General features: G+C 43.0%; 1 non-coding gene across 1 annotated transcript; it reads left to right on the forward strand.

Annotated features, from left to right (window-relative positions):
* Window positions 1-4,390: 4,390 nt before the first annotated feature.
* On the forward strand, window positions 4,391-4,546 carry LOC122641221. The gene has a single exon (XR_006329869.1). It is a non-coding gene; the product is annotated as a 5.8S ribosomal RNA (ribosomal RNA).
* Window positions 4,547-6,554: the final 2,008 nt, after the last annotated feature.

The following is a 6,554-nucleotide window of genomic DNA, read 5'->3' on the forward strand; positions in this document are numbered from 1 at the left end:
AATGCCCCAAGACTTTAGAGGACATTGAAGAGATGAAGAGAGTTCCCTATGCCTCTGTAGTGGGAAGTCTGATGTACGCTATGTTGTGTACAAGGCCAGATATCTGCTATGCTGTAGGGATAGTGAGTCGATTTCAATCCAATCCAAGAAAAGAGCATTGGACTAGGGTCAAGAATATTCTCAAGTATTTGAGAAAGACCAAAGATTATTTTCTAGTGTATGGGCGTGATGAGTTGTCAGTAGTTGGATATACGAATTTAGATTTCCAAACTGACAAGGATGATAGAAAGTCTACATCCTGTATGGTTTACCTTATGGGTGGTGGAGCGATTATGTGGAGAAGCGCCAAATAGAAATCTATAGCCGATTCTACTACCAAGGCAGAGTACCTGGTAGCTGGTGATGCAGCCAAGGAAGGTGTCTGGCTCAAGAAATTTCTTCCTTACCTACTTGGAGGTTGTTCCAGAGTTAGTCAAGAACCCCATACCTTTATTGTGTGATAACACGGGGGCGATTGCATAGTCTAAGGAACCTAGGGCTCATCAAAGGAACAAACATGTGCAACGGAAGTATCACCTGATTAGAGAGATAATCCAGCAAGGTGATGTAGCTGTTTTCAAAGTTGGCACTACTAACAATGTGTCAGATGCCATGACAAAAGGATTAGCTCCTATAGTGTTTGAAAGACATATTGAGAGCATGGTTGTAACTTTTGTTGGCAATTGGCTTTGATGTATAAGTGGGAGATTGTTGGAATTGTGTGTCCATCAAACCCGAATTATTAAATTATTGAATTTAATTTTTATACTTTATTATTTTATTTGGGCTTATAAGAATGTTCCATAGGTATTTACTTAAAACTTGTCTGAACTGGGAACGAGACTGGACATCCTATTTATATGGTTTCCATATCGCATGTCACAAGAAATGGAGATTTCGATGCATGGATGTGGGTACACGTCGAGAACGTGTATAGATGAGAATTTGGTACGTATATCTTATGTATTGCTACTGGTTGTGTGTGTGATAGACTTACCCGCCACTCGATGGCCCTTTGACCTGAGAAGATTCCATTTATTGCAGTGTGGCATTACGGATTTTGGTAAGCCAATGGTTGATGTCCAATCAGACTATAAATTGATACACTAGATTCATGATCTTACATTGTACGCAAAGGGTTTATCAACATGGAATCCACTGCCTGTTTACGGGGAATATCTAGGAGAGAGAAAGTAGGTGATTGGTCGGACAGAAATCTAGATCCAGTGTTTATTCAAAATATTTTGTAAATTTATTTTCAATATAAAATTAATATATAATATATTGAATTTTATTTCGAAGTTTTATGGCCTTCCGATCGCAATCACATATTCTCTCGATCAACGTACATAATGAATTGGGGATAAGTAGCGTTAAAGTACATACCCTATAATTCACTATGGGATATTAGGAAAGGACTCATGTGCAATAAAAGAGTTTATTGGACACATGACAATATATGGGAGAGTAAAATATTTATGGTTGAATTAGATATTATGAGAATATCTCATGAACCATAATTTAGAAAGATTGTATCCCTTTTGAGATTCTATGTCTTCACTCTAGTAGCAAATTGGAGTTGCAAAAATTAGAAGATTCACAAAACACCAAAATGGAAGATTGAGCCAAGGCCAAGATGGAAGGAGATTACTTGAGACCCAAGGATCTCCAAAACTATAAAAGAGGGAGGGGGAGGAGCCTCCCACGATTTTGGCAGTGCTCTCTCCCCCTCCCACGATTTCTCTCTCTCCCCTCTCTTGTAGTAGTGTGTGTGAGACTTGAGTTACAAAACTCAAGAGGCTTTGGTGATTTGTGTGTTCTTCTAAAAGGTTGCAAGGATTGATCAAGCTTCAAAGTGTTGAACAATTTTTCAATCTCCAAGTTTGCACAAGTTGGAAGACCTATTATCTATAGGAGGAGTTTCACTTACGACTCTAAGGTAACCATGAATGTTATTTTGAAATTGTTTCTTCCCTACTCTTGATCATGAACTACAAGTATTGACCCGATCCAAATTCCGCTGCGCATCGGGTTTATTCCCAATAGGATTGGTGAGTGTGAACTGGCTATGATAGTTAAATGCCAACCTTCATGTGGACTTTGGGGTTTATTGATTTTGGCTTTGTTTGTTGTGATTGTGTTTTAGCTTTCATGGTTTGTCTGGTTAAGGATGGTGGAAGCTAGTTTTTCCCTTGATAATTGGGTGTTTGGTAATAACAATAAAAACTAAAAGGGCCCAAACTAAAAACTATGATTGGGTTTCGATTTGCTGTGTATTGTCCTCCTGTAATGGTTTGTTTTTTTTTTCTCCTTTCCCCTTTTATGGGGGCTCCTTGTATCTCTATCTCCTTTTGGTAACAAATTCTTTATTCACCCAAAAAAATAAAGGTAAGAGCAATTGTGGACGCCTAACATATCTGCTACCTTTTATTCTTTTCTTATTCTTTAATTATCAAAAAAACCTTGGTTGATTCCTTCTCCACAGTTGGGTGAAGCCTAACATATCTACTACCTTTTCTTCTCTTCTTCTTCTTCTTCAATTATGAAGGTCAGTTTCTGGACTATATCATTTTGCTAGTATGATCAACAATTCCTTCTTCAGTTTATTTATTAAAGTCAATTGAGTAATCCTTCACTGACCTCACTTCTTTACACCTGATTTCTAATTTGATTTTAGATTTCTCTGTCGATTCTGATCCCTTCACAGGTTATGAGATCTTTTATTGGTAACCAATGTAGAGTCTCAGCTGTAAATTTCTTATTAACAACAAACCATTTCTTCTCAGATTATTGCTTTGATGTTTGATCCTCAGTTCTTTCATCCTTGTCCAGACCCAACCAGTGAAGTAATCTCTATCTAAGAAGCATTCACATTACTGCAATTTGTCTCAGTATAAGCTAAGTAGAATTATTGGTACTTGAAATTCTTAAGATATCAAAAATAATTCTCAGAATATAAGCTAAGAGTGAGAATAGTTTTAATCCAAAATCCAAATTGAGGATGGCAGTGGTCCCATCCATCGTGTGAGTGCAAGACATCATTCGCAATAGCAGTGGTTCTAGCCATGGCAGTGGTTCCAACCATCATGCTAATTGTTGGAATAGCAGGGTAGGAATGGTTACAAGGGTGGGTGGTTTCCAAGGATGTCTGTTCAACTGGATTCGGAGGTGTAGGTGTTTGAACTTCACAAAAATAGGGACAGTCGGGGGCATTCGTATTTAATAGTCAGAGATGAAATTCTTGGATTTATGAAACATGAACCACTACGAAAGCATTTTCCAAGGATGTTTTCATTAATCAAGAACGAAAGTTGGGGGCTCAAAGACGATCAGATACTATCCTAGTCTCAACCATAAAAGATGCCAACCAAGGATCGACAAATGTTGCTTTTAGGACTCCATCGGGACCTTATGAGAAATCAAAGTTTTTGGGTTCCGGGGGGAGTATGGTCATAAGGCTGAAACTTAAAGGAATTGACAGAAGGGCACCACCAGGAGTGGAGCCTGCGGCTTAATTTGACTCAACATGGGGAAACTTACCAGGTCCTGACATAATAAGGATTGACAGACTAAAAGCTCCTTCTTGATTCTATGGGTGGTGGTGCATGACCGTTCTTAGTTGGTGGAGCGATTTGTCTGGTTAATTCCGTTAACGAACAAGACCTCAGCTTGCTAACTAGCTATGTGGAGGTACCCTCCATGGCCAGCTTCTTAGAGGGACTATGGCCGATTAGGCCACGAAAGTTTGAGGCAATAATAGGTATGTGATGCCCTTAGATGTTCTGAGCCGCATGCGCGCTACACTGATGTATTCAACGTTTCTATAGCCTTAGCTGACAGGCCTGGTAATCTTTAAAAATTTCATTGTGATGGGATAGATCATTGCAATTGTTGGTCTTCAACGATGAATTCCTAGTAAGTGCGAGTCATCAGCTCGCATTGACTACGTCCCTACCCTTTGTGCACACTGCCCATCGCTCCCACCGATTGAATGGTTAGGTGAAGTGTTCGGATCGCAGTGATGTGGGCCTCACGAGAAGTCCACTAAACATTATCATTTAGAGGAAGGAGAAGTCATAACAAGGTTTCCATAGGGGAACCTGTAGAAGGATCATTGTCGATACCTACCCAGTAGCTAGACCAATGAACATGTTGCATCATGATCTAGGGGAAGGGTGTGGGGTGTGAGCCCCTTCCTCCCTTACCCATGCAAGGTCGGTCCGCAGGTATCCGTGGCATTGACCCAAACATAACAACCGATGCGATTGGTGCCAAGGAATTCATAATGGAATGGGTGTGCCACCGTACCTTCAGTGTGGTGTGCGTTGTCTTGAATCCAAATCTCACGAATGACTATCGGTAACGGATATCTCAGCTCTCGCATCGATGAAGAACGTAGCAAAATGCGATACTTGGTGTGAATTGTAGAATCCCATGAACCATCGAGTCTTTGAACGCAAGTTGCACCCTAGGCCATCAAGCTGAGGGCACGCTTGCCTGGGCGTCACGTATCTCATCGCCCACCCTTTGTTTCCCTTATGGTGCGGAGTTTGGCCCCCATGCCCCATTTTTTAGTATGGTTGGCCCAAAGGAAAGGCCCCCCATGTGGCGAGCATCACATTGAGTGGTGGTTGAAGCCACTTCGCCATTAGTTCGGACGTCGTGTGCACTCTGCCTACCTTGGTCTCTAGTAACCCTAATCATGCATTGTCTCGCGACATGCTTCGACCGCAACCCCAGGTCAGGTGGGGCTACCTGCTGAGTTTAAGCATATCAATAAGTGGAGGAGAAGAAACTTACGTAGATTCCCCTAGTAACGGCGAGCGAACCAGGAAGAGCCCAGCTTGAGAATTGGATGGCTTTGTCTTTCGAATTGTAGTCTATAGAAGCGTCCACAGTGGTGGACCGGGCCCAAGTCCCCTGGACGGGGGCACTGGAGAGGGTGAGAGCCCCGTTGTGCCTAGACTCTGTCGCACCATGAGGCTCTATCGACGAGTCGGATTATTTGGGAATGCAGCCCAATCAGGCAATAAATTTTGTCCAAGGCTAAATATGGGCAAGAGACCGATAGCGAACAAGTACCATGAGGGAAAGACGAAAAGGACTTTGAAAAGAGAGTCAAAGAATGCTTGAAATTATCAGGAGGGAAGCAGATGGGGCCCGGTGATGCGCCTCAGTCGGATGTGGAACGGTGTATAGCCGGTCCGCCACTCAACTCGAGGCATGGACCAATGCGGATTATGGTAGTGCCCCAAGCGTGGGTTGTCACATTATGCCTAAGGAGACGTCGTCGCCGCGATTGTGGTAGGCAGCGTACGCCTTCATGGCGTGCCACTAGGCAACTGCATGATCCGGTTATTGACCTGTCGGGCTCCCCATTCAACCCGTTTTGAAACACGGACCAAGGAGTCTGACATGTGTGCAAGTCAACGGGCAAGTAAACCCGTAAGGTACAAGGAAGCTGACTGGTGGGATCCCCCTGTGGGTTGCACCGCCGACCGACCTTGATCTTTTGAGAAGGGTTCGAGTGAGAGCATACCTGCTGGGACCCGAAAGATGGTGAATTATGCTTGAGTGGGGTGAAGCCAGAGGAAACTCTGGTGGATGCCTGCAGCGATACTGACGTGCAAATCATTCTTCTGACTTGGGTATAGGGGCGAAAGACTAATCGAACCGTCTAGTAGTTGGTTCCCTTCGAAGTTTCCCTCAGGATAGTTGGAGCCCGTGGGCGAGTTCTATCGGATAAAGCCAATGATTAGAGGCAACGATGGCTCAATGCCCTCAACCTATTCTCAAACTTTAAATAGGAAGGACGGTGCGACTGCTTCATTGAGCCGTGCCATAGAATCAAGGGCTCCAGGTGGGCCATTTTTGGTAAGCAAAATTGGCGATGCAGGATGAACCGAAAGCCGGGTTATGGTGCCAGATTGCATGCTAACCTAGAACCCACAAAGGGTGTTGATCAATTAAGACAGTAGGACGGTGGTCATGGAAGTCGAAATCCGCTAAGGAGTGTGTAATAACTCACCTGCCGAATCAACGAGCCCCTAAAAATAGATGGCGCTAAAGCACACAACCTATACCCGGTCGTCGGGGCAACTGCTAGGCCCCGATGAGTAAGAGGCTGATCGGGATGTAATTATGCATTGAATTTCTATTTAATTGTTGGTTTTAATTTAATATATTTGATTTAATTAATTTTATTTTGCTATTTAATTGTGATTGCAGGGCGTTATTGGACTTGCGCGTATTTGATGCCAAACGGACGAAGTTGAGTTAGTTTAGAAGATTGGTGCTCTAATGTATTCATATGGACCCATAACTTATGTGCAAGGGCAAAAGAGGAAAAGCAAAAATTGTTAGAAAAGGGGCATATAGGGAATTACATTTGGAGAATAGGTTGTGTGCAAAAGGCCAGCCGCGGCTTTCCCCCTTTCCTAGAATTTCTCTCCAAGTATCTCTCTCCTATTTCCTCTCTAATTCCGAACTCCTATCCCCCACGTTTCTCTTTCTTC

Source organism: Telopea speciosissima, chromosome 9 (assembly GCF_018873765.1).
Source record: "Telopea speciosissima isolate NSW1024214 ecotype Mountain lineage chromosome 9, Tspe_v1, whole genome shotgun sequence".
NCBI classification, from domain to species: Eukaryota; Viridiplantae; Streptophyta; class Magnoliopsida; order Proteales; family Proteaceae; genus Telopea; species Telopea speciosissima.